The 17,618-nt window shown below is 36.7% G+C and overlaps 1 long non-coding RNA gene across 1 annotated transcript in view; it reads left to right on the top strand.

Annotated features, from left to right (window-relative positions):
* Nucleotides 1-17,618, top strand: part of LOC104911625 (uncharacterized) — a 231,466-nt gene that overhangs the window by 5,047 nt on the left and 208,801 nt on the right. Inside the window, exon 3 of the long non-coding RNA XR_014884394.1 lies at nucleotides 12,003-12,108. This is a non-coding gene — a long non-coding RNA (uncharacterized LOC104911625). The remainder of the gene's footprint in view (nucleotides 1-12,002; nucleotides 12,109-17,618) is intronic.

The raw sequence follows: 17,618 nt of genomic DNA on the forward strand, positions 1-17,618 counted from the left end.
AGGAGGTCTTAAGTCATGAGGCAAAGACGTGGAAATCCTAGGAGTAGTTTTAAAGTGTTTGTAGACATTGACTCCAGATACATTAAAAATGGGAAACAAATGGAACTGTCAAGGCAGAAAGTAGTTTGAAGAATGTGAAATGAAGATATTGGTCCATAATACAAAGGTGCATATAGATATGATACGTAAAAGCTCTTGCTAGTATTGCATTCGCTGCAGTTCTTCACTGTGTTTCTATAGGAAAAAAACTGCTCAATTCAGTAGTATGTTAGCAGAAAGCACTGCTGAGACTAAGCTTCTAGATCTTGTAAAACGATTGCTGCTTCTTAACTTGCTGCATATGTGCTTGTAAATGCCTGAGCTAGATCTATGTGAGTTCATATGTGAGGAAAATAAAACTGTGGTCCCGTGTGCTTCAAGTACGTTATATGTGACTGACGGAGGCAATTGCACATGTGGTGTGATGTTCCAGGTGTCCCAAATATACACAGTATTCCAACCGGGTTTTTGGATGAGTGAAAATACTTAAAAAATGGCTACAGGTTTCACACTTCTTTAGGACACTGCTTTAAGGTAGAAAGGGATAAGATAGGGCATGGCTATTTTGATATAGTTTTCTCCTGTTCATAGTATAGATTTTGGATGATTATACAGTTAGTGGAAAGCATGCAGACAGTCCAGTGCCCTGATCTTTTCTTCTGATGGTGTGATGTGCTGGCTTTCTTAATGTTTGCTGCTATTAAAAGCGCCATCTGAAAAGACTTGAAAGCGCCTACGAGAACTGAGTGTGCCTCGCGAGTCTAATACGAACAGTACTTTTTTAGTAGAAAGAATTTTAAGACAGAATTTGTGAGTGGAACTAGAAAATGATTTGCTATTTTGCATCTTTAAACTCCTAGGTTAATGGTGCTGAAAAAAAAACACCAGAGTTAGCAATACAGTTTAGCCATAATATTCCAAGTTATTAGTTCTCTGTTAATAAAGCAGTGATTAGTCAAACTGAATTTTTATTTTGTTGTCCCATGAGGAAATAGGTGACGATTATTTTTGTGTAATACGGAGGTTTTAATAATACTTATTATATTATTACTTAAATTTATTTCATATTTACAATACTTATATTTTACTTACGTTGATAATATTTATAATTAATGGTCAAAAAATCCCATTTTTGTCAGTGTCTGTGTGTCCGCGTGCATTTTATACATATATGTAAAAATGTGTGTGTACTATTCCTTTTCACTTGTGATTTTTATCTATAGAAAACATAAAATTGGCGAAGGTTTAAGGTCTAAATGCTCTTCTACTTTCCTAAGGCATTAATATTTATTTTTAATTGTTAATTTAGAATTCTTGCTTTGTAGAAATATCACTTGAATTTCATTCATCTGTTTGTTTTTCTGCATTAGCTTCTAGGCGAATAACTCTTTGGGATTAGGAGTTTTAACTCATACAGGCTCCTAGGAGAGGATTTCTAACCTTAGAAACAGTTGATTTTGTTCCAATTCTCTTTTCAACCTCAATGCATTAATTCTGCTTCACTTCTATCCCCTACGAACCACCCAAGCACAATTCTGAGATACCTGTTACTTGCTATTTTGTTGTTGCTTGATGAGTTGGTAGCTTGAGAATGTATGAATGTTAACCTATTTCATAAACATTCATGTTGTGAAAATTGGGTAGAGCAATTTTAGAATACTGGAGGACATAATGTATGTAATCACTTGCTAAGGAATAAGTTCTTTTAATATTTTCAGTCTGATTGTGTATCCAGGTGAGTAGAAGAAATACGTTCACAGTTGGTAATTAAAGCTAAATTGTACAGGCAAGACAGACCTTTTGGTCAAGAGAGAAAAAATGTGTAAGATGATAAAGGCATAAATGTGGGGAAGTTCAGCATTGATACAGATTAGAGAGATCGCGCTAAAATAATCTGATTTAGTGTAGCAGAGTTGTTTTTTCTTGAGCTGTCTTTAGGTTTCCTTCCCAGAGGATGTGGTGTGAGTGGATGGGGCTGTCTGGAGCAGTGGTAGGGATGTGCCAGGCTGAGGCTGTGTGTTTCACTGTGGCTTGGACTGTGTCCTGCTATTCCTGCTGGCAGTTTGCAGCTGATCTTGCAGAGCAATTTGTTTGCAGCACCTGATGGTTGCTAAGTCTGTGTAGCTAACTTAAGCAATCTTTTGGGGTTTGCTGAGCAGCTGCAAGCTTGGAAGGTCTTTTTTTCTCTATCCCAAAGACTATATTTAAATGTTTCTGATAGGTGATATCACCACAGTTGTTATTCATATATTTACTTAAATTTTGAGTGTAAGAGAAAAAACTGTGGTTCTGATTCAACGTAGATCTTGAAAACACTAATTAATTTCTATTTGAATGGAACCTCAGGTTGGCTGCCAGTGTTTTCAGGAGGACAGCCGCTGCCCCCAGTTAAAGTAGTGCAGAAGACTTGTGTGGTAAAGGATACCGAAGAGATGAACGGCACACTGGAGTCCTGAAATTGTGCCAAAAATGGAACCTAAGAGACCCTAAGAATACTAATACTGGATAACATCAGTGAGCTGTTTCAGAGCTAGTCCTGACTTATTTGCATTACTGACCTTAGACCATAAAACTATAATATGCTAATCAAAATGTCCTGTTAAAAGTTAGGAGGGAAAAATCAGTACGGAAGAACATTATTAAATTGTGTAGCAAAAACTGAATCACCTGAGGGAATGGAGCAATGAAGAAGGGGAAAAATTCCATACTAAGAAATGCGAGATGATAATCCCAGTTCTGAATACAGAAGAGTGGATGTCAGTGACTCAATAGCTGGAGATGGCTGAGGAAGATGGTGTGAGGGCAGTGTGTTTAGGAGTTGGGGTGAGCAAAGAAGTTGTAGATGGAATGTGATGTGCAAGTTCAGATCTGTTTCCCAAGAAGGGGAATATGAACTGGAATGAGTAGAAGGCAAACCAAAAAGAGCACAGAAATAGTTGCCTTGTGATTGCAGTGGTAATTAATGATACCTTTTCAAATCCCAGGGATATTCTGCATCCCTGTGTCTTCATCAGTAAGCAATAAAGTTTATGTAGCCAATATGTTTATGTAGTACTTAAATGGTTTGCTTTCAATATTTATTAAAACACTTCAGGTTTTCTGTATATATTTTTTCCTGCAGGTGTAACATTACTATAAGAAATTACAATTTGAATGAATATTTATAATACAATAATGCCTTCAGTGTTGCAACACATACTAGTCATGCTAATAGTTACAGTTTCTATGTGTATTTTACTAATGTGCAATGTTGTTATGCTTTGACTTGCATTAAATAATTTAAGATAAATGGAACTGTTTATTCTTTTAATTGAGAGTAGTTGTCCTCTTTTGTAATTCCAGAAATAATTTTTACAGGTTTGTGCTAGGATCCAAGGTCCAGTAGATTAAATTGTTCATACTGGGTCACCCCTGGCTGCCCTCCAGCCTGTTACATATGTTTCCAGTCTCCTTGTAGGAGATTTGACTCTGTTGTCTGTAGTCTCAAGGACTTAAGTGTACAGGGCACTTAGACATGCAGCTTTTGCGTGGTGGCATAGCTAATGTACACATGCAGAAATAAAAGAGCAGTGTAGAGACAGTCCTTGTGACAAAAAAAAAAAACAACAAAAGAACCTGTGAAGAGTTCAAGAGGAGTGTTGCTTTTTATTTTATCTTTAGTGATGCTTTTCCATAGCCAGTAGCAGAGTGTGGAAGACATGAGCTATGTGAACAAGTTAGTGGCTGGGCTTTCTGTATCTTGGTGCTGTGTGTTTCTAAGGTATTAGAATTGTTAGTTTCTGCAATACCATCACTGCACTGCATCTTTCTTTCATTTTTTCTTTCTGTTGTCATGTTTGATACCCGTATCTAAGACTAAGCTGTGCGGTTCCAGAAGGGCTGACATTCTGAATTCTCTGCAAGGCTGTGCATCTCTGATGCTCTGAAATGATTAAGAAATAAGTTTCTTGTGAAGTTGGGAGGGAAAAATGAGTGATGCAAACAAAAAATAGTACTAATGGCAAGTAATTAAAACCCCCAAACCTCTTGGTTTAACTGTCATCTGCAGTAAGGCTCAATGTATCTGGAACAATTGTGTTTATCACCTTAGGTGAATCACATGTGAACCGTTTTGGACGTGAGAGGGATAATTTCCCAGTTGCCACACTGCTTGCAAATGAGGAGTTGACTGCATTGCTATACAGAGTAGGCAGTGTGATGCTTGTGGAAATGAAAGCCCCGTGCTCAGATTGTTAAACTATAAGTGATTAGAAAAATATTCCCAGGCTTGCTCTAATGCCTTACATTTTCATGCAATTCATCTTGATGCTGAAACTGTAAATGTGTAAATCCTCAAAAATGAATGTGGCAATATGTAACATTCAAGGCTTTTCTTAGAAATTTGAAGTTGAAGATAATACCAAAATAAATATACTTCAAGTAAATACCTGTCTCTATACTCAGTCAGATGTAAATTATTAGAGAAGAAAAAATGCAGCAGCTGAATTTAATAACAGTGTAGGATTTATGACTAGGAAGCAAGTGTTCATCACAAGTCAAGAAAGACAATATTTTGCCATGTTTAGAAGGCCATCAAAATATTTGGCTTCACAGCATTAAGGGTGACATTTGCGTCAGAAACATGCAGATCAGTAGCAAGTCTGGAATATTTTTTTCTGTTCTGTCCTCATAAGATAGTGTGTGGATGAGAAAGGAGAACACTTGAATCAGTGTGGGAGCCCAGTTGCCTGTCTACATGTTACCTCATTACTCTGTGACTCCTTGTAGCCACAGTGAGTGATGACTCGAAATGCCCACAAGTAATATCACAGGTGGGAGCAAATTTGCCATCAATATAATCTTACAATAGCAGAGATGATAGTTTTCCTCTCTATAAACATAACTGTCCCCATTTGGTACGTGCTGTGATGAAGAGGAGTGGGTAATGGGCATTTACTACCTTAGACTTTCACTGCCAGCCTCAGAGTACAGTGGGAATGACTGATGACTTCAGATGCCATTAGCTCTGCATGAAGTAGCAAGCTAATGCAAGGTAAATAGGAGATTGGAGTTTGATCCAGAAATGGACCATGAGACATAAGGCAGTACTTAAGAATGCCTTACACTGGATCTGCAGAAGATGGTGTGCAACTGAATTTGGACACAGAACACCAGAGCCCCAAATACACCTTCCTGATGTTCAGTTTAGTTTTCCTAATAACCCAGAAATATTCTTGTGTAAACAACAAAACATTTATATGGAGGTGCAGTTTCTCAGAGAAGCCAAGTATTTCTTCTCTCACTCAAGGTCGTTTTCCAGTGTTCTTGGCATTTCAGGGTTCTTGTAGTCAGTTATCATGTATTATTTCTAAACATAATCTTTAAGATAGGTGTTGAGAAAAGCCTGCTGCTCCTTACTTTATGTATTATTATTTTATCAAGGATTTCTTTTCTGCAGTTTACTGCAGAAGTTAATAGAGAAGGGAAGAGAAGTTCAAAATGAATTAACTGCAAGTGTTCATCAGGAGCAGAATAACGAGGACTAAATCTGCAGGTGTAGTGCCAGCTGTTTTCTGCTCTGCTGTTATTTAACAACTATTACATGCTGTTGGTCTCTGATGTCCTCAAAGCAACAGAAAAAATGAAAAAAAAAAAAATACAAAACCCATGTCTGTTACGATGATCTTAGTGGCTAGCCTATACTTGTTGGAAGCACTGTGTTCTGGGCATCTCCAATTTTATGAAAACAAAACTTGACAAAAAGGAGAGAAATCTAGCTTTCTATCTGGTTTGCATTTTCTTACTGCTGTGCAGTAGTTCAAATGATTGATTGATGCGTAACACCACTTAGAAGCTCCAGCCAACTCACTTGCCTCCTTTATTTGATTGGTGAAGTAGTTAAGTGATGGCTGCCTTGGGGTTAATACTTGCAGCTTCAGAGGAGGATAATAAAAACTTGTTCTCATGCTGCGTATGCAGATGAACAAAATCGTGTGTCTTTTCCCACGTCGTGTTACGTTTCCTTTCACTCTCCCAGTTTTTGGAGTTTATCGAGCTATTCCGCTCTGCACAAAATAAATAAATCCTACCTCAGTGTGTAGCAGTGAACAAAATAAAACTGAGAACCTGAAAAAGTACGAGGTTTCTGCGAGTGTGAGATATTAATGGACATTTCCTTCAGTAATGTCTTTAAAAAGCTGCACATGCCTCAGGTGGTATTTATCTGCCACCTGTTCACTGCACTGGTGCAGGGCCATTCATACTACAAGGCTTTTTATTGTGGTGGTGTAATTGATATTACACCATAGCATTCAAGCTGGTGCAGAATTGCTATTTAATTATTGCGTACTGGTTAATTTAACCATATTAAGGAGAATATGACTTAAGTTATGAATAAGCCAGCGTTTAATAAAACAAATATTTCCCTCTGTAGCATTCAGGAATAAGCAAGCACTAAAACTCAAGTTAGAACCTTGAGGAAATGAACAACTCTACACATATGGGGTGATGTGCTCCATGCCCGATTTTGCAGAATTTATTCATGTAACATTCTTAGGAAGAAAATAAGTTTATCTCAACAAGGAAGATTAGGTGGGTCATGGGATATTCAGGGGTGTTCCACATTGCTCATCTGTGAAGATAAATTTTGGAATCAGTCTTTCTGTACAAATTTGCATGGTTGTTTTGGAGTATCATTTTGTGACTGGCTTTGGCTTTTGGAATTAGGTATTATTTGCTTGTCTAGATCTTGTTTGACAAGAGTTCGGGGATGATAAAACCTTGAGAAGGTTAGAGAGGGCAAGGGCTGCCAGAGTCTAAATGCCAACAAATTCATGCTAGTAATAGAGGGTAGGTTTATAGTAAAGAAAGTCAGGAATAGCTAGAATTAGCATTGAAGTTATTACTTCCATTTCAAACTTCAAAAAATAGTCATGTAGCAAACAATTTACTTGCTTTTTGTAACTATGTAATGCTGAGTCTTATAAAACCTTTTAATACTTATAAATCTTTTCTCCTTAAACTTCCCAGGCTGAACAACACTGGGAATTCCCCATTAAAAGCATTTTGGAAAAAAAAAAAAAAAAAAAAAATTATTCTGGAAGGAAAAAAAAAAAGAGAAACTTTGCAGCACATCACGTTTGAAGATTCGTGCAAAAACACTCTGAAATGGAATAGATGCCTGCCATTTCTTGTATTTAGAATTTGAGTATTATACAGCTACAGATGTAGAAATCATTTTTTCAACAAATAGAGTTGGTGGCAGTTGGGAAGAAAAATGTAACAAAAATAGACTCCATGCTTGTAGATTAAGAGACTCCTTTTAAATTATTCAGGTTGGCAAGATGATTCACATAATAACAGATGTTCTAAAGGTATATGAAGGAGAAAAGGAGAAGATGTATGAAAATGCGAGTTAAGGTACAAAAAAAGTCTGATAAATAGGAATGTTGAATATGATCTCTGTACAGATTTGAAGCTTATTGTTTAACTTGTTTGTTATAAAAATATATTAAACTAATTGTTGATTTTGTTTTAGATGGTAGTATTTATCTTCAGCTATTAAAAAGTAGAATAGATTTCAGATAATGCTAGCAGAGAGAGACCGAGTAAGAAACCATCAAATACGAAGGTTGCTCCAAAAGTGACATCTGCTATTTAATTTCATAGAAACTACAATAGATACGAAGAAGACAATAACACTGCTTGATAGAGCAAATTCTCAGTTGCAAAGCAGTCTTTTTCAACAGTCACCACAATTTGCTATGTATTTTTGCTAGCCTCCACGCCATGCTTGTAAGAAACTGCAGGGCTGTCCATAACATGGCTTGTCTTTCAGTGTTGCCACTGCTGAAAGGCGTCATCTCACTGTGCTCACATCCAGTGTTTGATCTCCATAAACATCCAACAACCATTCATTAAATGTCTATGAGTGCCATTTTTTCCACGCGGAGGAATTCATTGGCACACCTTTCCTTCATATGCGCTTCAATTTCAGGTGCTATTTAGTCAGACTGCATCTCTGCTTCTATCTGTGGCATGGGAACAAATTGTAGCACAATGTAGGTGGGAAGGTTTGACCACAACTGCTGTACAGATGACTTCAGCATCTGATGTTGTGGGCCATCAGAACAGAATAGGAGATCTTACTTTTGGAGCAGCCCTCATAAATTTATATGCATTCTATTTAAAGGTGTGTATAAACATACATGCACATACACGTGTGTGTGTGTGTGTGTGTATGTATATATATATATATATATATATATATAAATATATGATAGTGCTCTCAGACATGCGGTCTGATTTTTGTTTGGTCCTGTGTGAAAACAGGAGTTGGACTCGGTGGTCTTTGTGGGTTCCTTTTAACTCGGGATATTCTGTCATTCAATATTCTGACCCTTATATTCTAGTGAGGCCCAATTTTACTTCAGGTAGGAGAATGGCTTTAATTTGAGGGAATCTGTGTGTGCTTGATTATCTGATTTAAAAAAAAAAAACTGTAACCAAGTGAACCATTGGCCAGACTTTGAGGAATTCCTGTACCTCTTTGGAATGCATCTTAATGTTACTGAAAAGAGGTAGTTGTTTAATAGATCTTGTTTTCTTTTTGCTGGAAACTAACAGAAAATGACATTTTTGTTGGTGAGGCTTCAAGACTCCCAACAGATATGACACCATAAATTCACATCCAGTCATATCAGATGTGTTACTGAAGTGCAAAATTCTTACCACAAAAGAGAAATCATGTTATTCACAGGACCTGTGGGATGTTACTGCGTTGGTTTACTGAACGCAAAGACTGCTGATGACTAAAATACGGAAAACCTAAGTCAGGTCTGATGGAATGGACATAAGGCTTCTCCCTCAAAATAGTCTACTGCTCTATCCACAGGTATTTCAGAATCTGCTCTGGTGGCAGCTGAGTATCAGAGGATGAGAAGGGAATGTTAAATACTCTAAAGTTTGTGTCAGAAAAAGCATAATTTCCTGTATCCAAGCAAGGAGAAGGAATGCTTGGCAAAGTCTCTTAAAGAACTACCTTGTATTTGTGGAAAACCTTTTACTGAAGCTACACTTCTGAAATGATAAAATGCTGTAAAGAACGAGAATTCAAAAGACATGAATTAATTTTTTTTCTTGCAAACATATGGCATGCAAATAGAAACACTGACAGGCCAAGGTATCAATGCCACTGACTGTTCAGGAGCATCCCCGTAGGGACAAACATTGCAATTCCACATCCTGAAAGAATTATTCTCACTCTTCTGTTGGAGTGAGGTGTATGACAGATGGTAGAAATGGACAACATATTTATTTTTCAGCCTTGTATGTGCTGTATTAAAATCTACAAGTAGTACAAGAGCTAAGAAGACTACTGGTCTACCATGTTCTAGCTTAGGTACTTCTGGGCTCAATAGGCAGGGAGAGGAACATGATGATGACTGGAGAGAACTGGATACTGTATGGGAAGACAGTCCAAGCAGTAGAGTAGGAGAGTCCTGAGAGGGTCAGTGGATGTTACTTGCAGAGATAGCAGCCAAACCTCAGAACTGAAGAAATGAGGTCTTTCCTGTAGATCCACAGATGTGACTTTTTGGTCTTTGTTAACTTCAGGCAGTCTAAGAGTTGCTGAACTAAAAAGAACAAGAACTTAGCCTCACAGAGAGTACAAGGACCTTTTTTTCCAAACCATTTTATGTTTTCCACTGAGGAAAAATGATTTTTTTCTACTTGAAGTTAGACTGTGCTTGCTGGATAATTTTATGCTCTATAAAAACCTTGCTGTAGTCGCTGAAAGCAAGGCTTGCTTCAAAGAAGCAGCTGCGCAGGGGAGAAGCCTCCCTACATTAAATGTACGACTGTCTAAGGGTCAGCTTTGAGCTTTGCCTGTTGTTTTCAATTAATAGCTTTGAAATCAAGAGGTTTTAGTTTTCTTATTGTTGCGGAGCTATTCTGGTTTCACTTAACATTCTTGACTTTCTTAGAAACTATGGAATTGTGGCTACGGATCTATGTGCATATCTTTAGAGTAAACTTAATATTTCAATACAGATGCTTTTTCAGTTAATTTCTGAGCAAAGATTCATAGTTTGACAGAAGAAATGAAGACCTTGGAGTCTGTATTACTTCGTAGGTAAATAAGATGATCAAATTCCTCAAAAGTGTCCAAAATTTATTTCTCCTCAAGTATGTTCAGATAAATGATTCTGTTGCTGCTAATCATTAGCAGGCAGATGGTAGGTGATCAAAATTTAATTATCAAATGCCACTTCTTTTGGGAGGTGAAAAGATAACCATCTGTTTCGGATATTGTACCTAAGGGAGCCTGGAATTGGGGTTAGTTGATTACCAAATATATTTAAGAATACTCTCTTAATTCATTTACATATTTCTTTTAATGTATGCTACTTGATTTCTGCTGGACCTTACTGTAAGGGTGGCCATTTGGTAATGTTTTTGAGTTTTTCACATTAAACTGAGTTGAGTATGTTCTCACACATGTGCGTAGGTTTAGGGCTTCATATTAAATAATAGCTAAATAATTGTCTTGGAGATTAAACCAGCGTGCTGTTTTTTTTTTTTTAATACCAAAACTCAGTTGTGTTATAATACTTAGAATACTCAAGAGCATAAAAAAAGGGCTCTGATGCTTCCTGTAAAATATCTGAAATCTACTTTATCTTACTCTAAAAAGAATTGCCAATTTCTGGATCAAATAAATGTTTCTGGCAAAATCTCCAAGTTCTTTTTCATTTTGATCAATGTTCCTTTGATATGATTTGTAACCCTTGGGCCTGAGTAGAATGAGCAGGTGATGTAAGTAAGGTTTGCGTAGTCAGTTTGCTCAGCCAGTCTGTCTGAAGTTAAGGGATTGGCTGCGACTATTAATATTTGCATTTGTGATTTTCCTCTTTCTGATGTTCACGTTGGGCTTTGCTGCTGATTGTTGCCTTAGGCAGTGCCCGGGGAAATGGTACTGCAATGAGATGCAGCAAACATCTGCCAGACTGGTTACACCTTTCTTCTTCATGCTATGATTGTCTTGGCATGCGGCGCATGTATAACAACAAAGTACATTTTATCTTATATGCAACAATTAAAATCTAAACGCAGTGTATTTTCATTAAGGAAAATGTAAAGTTTATTAATCTCTACACTACAGTTTGAAGGATTGCAAGCTGCATCTTTATTATATCAGGTCAGGAAGACAAAAATTGTCCTAAGCTGTCACCCCTCTAATGTTAAAACCAGGCATCTTCAACATACAAGTCCTCAAAGTCAACCTTTAAACATGGTTACTGATACCCTGTTTAAAATATTTTTTTTGTTAAGAACTGTTTGCAACCGTCCACAATGTTAACGTATGACACATCCACAGTCTTTGAATATACTTTTGTTTTTCAACTGAAGAGATTTCTTATTGCACTATTTTTTGTATTATCATGCAAAAATAAAAACAGGACAAACAGAAAAAAACCCTAGTTATTTTGTTCTGATCTTCGCACGTTTTCTTATCTAAATTTACTAATAGGCCAACTAATTTTTAGAGGAAAACTGAGCTTCAGGTGAATTATTATGATGAAGAGCTTTACAGTGCTTTAAGGCTTTAACGTGCGGTAAGATGCAGTAGAAAGTTTGGGCAGTACTCAAATTCTGGAACTTGAAAAACTCATTGATGTATTAGTGTTTGCAAAGAGTACAAAGTGCATGGTACATATTAAGAATATTGTTCTCCTGCCTGAATAGTACAAACGTGGGCCACTTGTGCTTAGGTTTCAGAAAATGAAAAATTGCATTATATTTGAATCTGACGTACGTAATCATTTTTTGTGGACAGTGCTAATTGACTAATTAATCTAGGTTAGATCCAATCATTTCTTTCATCAGTTCTAGCCAAGTTATGATAAAGCTCAAACATCTTACTTATGTCTTTTTGAATTACTGTTTTTTTTATTATTATTACTATTATTTTTTTTACTCAGAGTTGAAAACAGAAACATGAAAGCATTGTGAAGTATTGGAGTAGCCTGCCTTGGTGAATGAAGTAAGGACTCGAAAAGAAAAACCGAATGCTGCCTATAAATACAGGTATCACTAGGTGTCACTCTGGGAAGTTGTTACAAACTACTGTGACAAGTAGAGTTGTTTGGTTTTTTTTAAAAGATAATTTTATATTTACTGGAATAGTAGTTAAATGAACTGGAAATTTCATAGGGAATAAGTTTTTTGAAAAGGAGAAAGGGTGGGGGGTGACAACTGTTGCCTATTTGCTGAGATTACGTCTTTCTAATCATAGAAATAAGTGCTGAAATATATTTGCTAGACAAAAATTGCAACTGCTAAGGTAAATCATTCTTCATTTCAAAACGTAGAAGTTAATTTCAGGCAGAATTCTGCTGCTTCTAATAAAAATATTCAGTTCCTTTGAATCTACCACTACCGATAACCACTGATAGCATTGAGACATTTTCCCAGCTCCTAGAGTCTAGCAGATTGTATAGGGCCTTCAAATGAGTATTTATTCTTTATTCTTACATTTCATGCATCAATATGAGAAGTAATATCTTAGATTGCACAGCACAGATGGTATTGAGTTGTCTTTCACGTTCTGTGCCTTAGGGATACTTTTAAATTTGGCTTTCTAAATGAGGAATGAATTCAAACTAGGCTGAAGCTACCTATGAAGCGTCTAATGGTGTGAATATTATATACTTGAATCATTTACAACCTTACTTAATAAACTGTGTGTCCTTCATGACTGCGTAGGCTAGATTTAAGAGATAATGCTACCTACAGGAATTACTCAAATGAGAGACTTAACACAATTAGAATTATCCTAGAACTAAAGCACTGTGGGACTAATACCCCAGACACAGTTAATGTGATCATAAATTAAAATAAACTACTTCTTCAGATGTAGCAAGCCAGGCAACAGTTAATGTTAGTGGAAATGTACATTCCAGAGATGAAATAACTCTTATCCTTGTGTATAGTCAGAATCTATCATGATTGAAAGAAGTGAATGGATGTCACTTCTAAAACTTATTTGTGATAATTACAAAGGGAAGAGAGGTACAAGAAGGAAAAGTAAATAACGACTTTTTCTTTTATTGCTGCTGTCCACTTGCAGCTAAAAAAATAAAACACGAGGGATTTTGCAACAGAATGCAATCAATAGAGAAAATAAAACCCATTAAAATGTTTTCAATCTCGTTTTTAAAAAGTAACGATGAGCCTTCCAGTCCATGTAATGCAGTTTGCCCAGTGTAATCATAAACTGAAATCTGCTTCCTCTGGCCACTCTACCTCATAACTGTCTTTTTTTTCTTTATTCCTTTTTCTCTAAACATGAACACTGGTCTGGTATCCAACGGTTGAGTCTGAAATAAGTTATTCCATGTAAAACTGCATTATAAAAATATTTTGTTGTCGTGTTCCTTGTGCGTTGTTTAATTTATGCTTACTTAGCATGCATTATCAGGCCAGGCTTGGCTGCACCAGGCACTGGTACATGAACAGCAGTTGCTGCTGCAAACTTAAATTTCTGTTCCTGGTCCTGCTAGAGGTGATGTACCCCAGGTGCATGCTGCTCTACCTTATTTTCTATGTTTTTTTTTTTATCCTTCTGGGGTACAGTTCTATTTTATTCTATTTTCTCTTATGGTTCCAATGCCTGCTAATTTCTAAAACTTGTTTCTAGAGCTAGTGTGATCTACTTGCAAAAACCTTTTTTTCCGTAAGCATTTCTGATGTATAGGTTGGTACATGTGCTACAAGATCCACTGGGTGATTGGGTTGATGTGCACTTTTACAGGCCAGGGGAACCGTAGCACAATCAGTGTGAGATCTCTCTTGTACTGGTAGCATTTTGATGAAATATAGGTGCAATCAAAAGTTCCTTCTTATGGGAAACAACCAAGGATGAAGTTCCAGAGTCAAATGTGAGATTTCAATATGTGTATACAGTTCCAGCTGCTGGTAGTGCCGTGGCAGAAATTCTGCTTGATACATTGAGAGTGCTTTCTTTGAAATCTCACATCAAAATGGTGTTAACAGGAATGTTGTTTTTAATTGATCCTTTGTCATATTTCTTTAAGTATAGTCTAAAACCCAGGTTGATTACATCAGAAAAATATGAAATTAACCTTTCTCTGCTACACATATATATATCTGTCCAAATTGGTCAAGTTACTTAAGTGTAGAATTTGCTCCTCAACAGTTTGAGCATGGGCATGTATTCCCCATGGTATTGTTCAGTCTCTTCTTGCTCCTGTGATGTTTCTGTTAGTCACAGCTACAATAAGAGCAGCAGACAACAGCATCTGTGTTGAGCTTCAAAAGACAGACTTTATGCAGTGACTTTCCTATTGCTATGAACCACTGTTTCAGGGCAATCCAACTGGGAACGTGGCCACTCCAGCACACACAATTTCTAACCTGACTTTGGAGTTGCCTTCTGTGTTCTTCAAGAGGAATTGCTGAGAGTTAAGCTCTCCCTGGCTACCTGTGTGATCTTCCAGGGCAACTTCACTGTCTTATGTGAAGAAAAGTAGAATAAATTTGACCTTTCAGGCCTTGTACTTTGTTAACCAAATGGGTAAGACTTAGAAGTTCTGTTTCTATTCCTTTCTTGGAGGTACGTAGGATCCAAACTTACATCTTGATTCTGAAAGGTGTCCCTCACTTCAGTTCTCGTTCAAAACACTGAAGGTAAGAAGACTCATTCTGTGAGTACTGTGAAAAGCCAGATACCCAGGCAAAGAATTTCATCTCCATAACTTTTTCATTAGTTCTTAAAAATCAATTTCTAGAAAAAAAATCTTTAAAACTGTTTTTTTTTTTGAAAGGTGTTTTAAAAATGCTATTCACAATAAATAAAATATTAAGTCTTCTTTTATTATCTTTGTTAAAATATTTATAGCTAATCTTACTTTTAGTGAATTGCAATGAAAATTTAATCATCTTTGTGCAACTGAGGCAACCTTATTGATTAATACAGCAAGTTGGAAAGTTAGCATTTTACTGTAATATAATCAGCATCTTTAGAGTGATGCACTTAGCATCCAACGTATTTTATTAAATATTAAAGTGTGAATACAAATCTTGCTTAAATGACTGCAGATCAGTTAGAAGCAAACAGCAAGCCAACAATAAACCTCTTAGTTTCCAATTGCTTGTGAAGCAGACGTGAAACAATTTATCAGTTTTAATTCTTACAGCTCTGAGTGCTGCTATTTAGGTGTTTTTTGTTTTCCTGTGTTATCTCTGTGGATTATAGAGTATTTGATAATAAAATAGTTATGATGATTGCTAAAACTAAGTCTAAATTGGATCTAAGTGTAAAGAAGCCTTCTTTGTGCAGTGCTGACTCAGCTGTTGGATCTGTCAGTAACTGCAGGTCTTTGGTCTCTGTAAAACTCTATGGTCTGAGGATTCAGTTAATTGAGATGGATCTGTGAATGCTGGGTTGGCATTTGTAAGGGACTGCTGTTCTGTAGCCAAGATGGGGATCAGCCACACAGTGCAATCTGGAGATCCCCCTGCTGAGCACACCTAACATGCTGTTCACTTTGACTTGCATTTGTCTCTCATTCCATGTGGAGGAAAAAAAAAAAAAGGAGGAGCAGTGAAAATACAGGAAAGAGAAATAAAGAACATGCAGTGCAAGCATTGTTAGGAAAGCAGGCATCATGCTAGGTGTGAGGACCTCAGCCTGGAGACTGTTGATGAAGGGGCTGGAGGAAGACAGCAGTTCAGAGAAGTCAGCCTTGCTGCTTTGGTGATACTGGAGCATGCTAAACTTGTATAATGAATGAAAATTAATGGCTGTGTAGATGTGTTTTGTGCAAAAAAGGCTTAATTTACTCACTGCATTTATTAACTTAGATATATTTCCCTTTAGGAGTACAATTATGCATGTATAAAGCATTGTTTACAAATTAGAAGTTTTCTGTAGATACTCTCTGGAATTGTATCATTTTGACAGAGCAGTTAAAAAACATGCCTACCTAACTATAGGATTTAACCCGTTAACATCTGCAGCTCTGCTAATAAAAATGAACTTAGACAAGTAATTATTGACTTCTCAGAGATGATTCCTTACTTTATGATGATGTGCAGTAAATGTCTTACAAGTCCTCTATACTGTAGGAGATAATGTGCTGGAAGAATTACAGTACATAGCACAGTTGCTAGTGGGATCAGCAACAGTACTGTTTTACTATAGCATTTGCATTGTGTTTCATGCCTGCAGTAAATTATTTCTCTGTTGTAAATGGAGAAACGTCCCTGCTATGTGACCGTCTGCATGCACGTAACTGTTTCTAATTCTAGTTGGTAAAATGGCAGTTAATTGGTACTTGAAAGAAATCAAAGATAATCAATTTAAATTCGCAAGTCTTATTGGCATGTTAATTTAGCATTTACTGCACCTGAAAAAATAATAGCTTCTCATCTTATGAAAATGTTATGAGAAAATACTGTTTCGAACATGAGGAGAAAAACGTCTTAAGTCTCACCAAAGAGCAAGTCCTAGTACATTTGTAATCTGAATAGAGTATGATTTACTGGGATAGGCACTGCGTGTTCTTAGCTATTTGTGATGAGCTTCAGACATGAATGAGAGCATTGCATATACATATAAATCCGTGAGAATGAAAGCTCTTTCTAATACTGGCCAAATAACACTTTCCTTTACTGTTGTTGGAAAATGTGGAGCTAAAATACTTTGAATTGCATGAAAATTATTAACTTCTACCGAACAAGAATTCCTGTCCTATTGCCTTCACAACAATAAACAAGAAAACCTCTAACAACTGTTAATTTGCACAGAACTTAGAATATTTGAAAATATATATATACCTCTGAAAAAATATGATGTATTTTTAACAGTTGTGTAGAAACAGACAAGCTATTTCAGCTTTGAAGTAACATGATGCACTGTATAATTGCATGAAAGCACTTGAGAGCACGAAGTCACTGATGGATGTTGCTGCACCCAGCTTATCTGAAAGCTTGTTGTAGATTCACAGTGCCTTGTATGCAGCGTGATGGGGCACAGGATTCTCCAGAGTAAATGAAAAATAATCTAGTGACATACAGTACTGTTAAGAGAGATTAAGGTCACAGTCTGTAAATTTGCATGTATTTCTTGAACTTGTCTTCCTTGTTGTTTTATTCATACCTCAGAAATAATCTCAGTTAAAACATTAATTCACATAAAATATCAGCACAGCTCAAAGTTGAATGCCTGCCTGTGCAGGACAATAGTCATTGTAAAGATCTCCAGGATGGTGTTCAAAAGCTGCTTTTCTCAGCAGGGATGACTTTAAAGTTGTCAGATGTGCTTTGGGGAAGTGTCACCTCTTGTATTAAGAGATCACCATTAATAATTCTTGAGTTCTTAGATGCAGAAGTGAGTGTAGGCAAGGGAAGAAGAGGTCTGGTGTGTATCCCTCATCAGACTAGAGGCAGATTTGGGTGCAGGTATGGAATGACTGTAGCCCTTGGGATCAGTAGCATGTGTTGTGCTCTTCCAGCCGTCTTCTTAGAGCATTATTTTTAAGAGACAGTTTAGTGTAACTCATCGGTTATATTTG

The sequence above is a fragment of the Meleagris gallopavo genome, chromosome 7 (assembly GCF_905368555.1).
Source record: "Meleagris gallopavo chromosome 7, MGAL_WU_HG_1.1, whole genome shotgun sequence".
Lineage (NCBI taxonomy): Eukaryota > Metazoa > Chordata > Aves > Galliformes > Phasianidae > Meleagris > Meleagris gallopavo.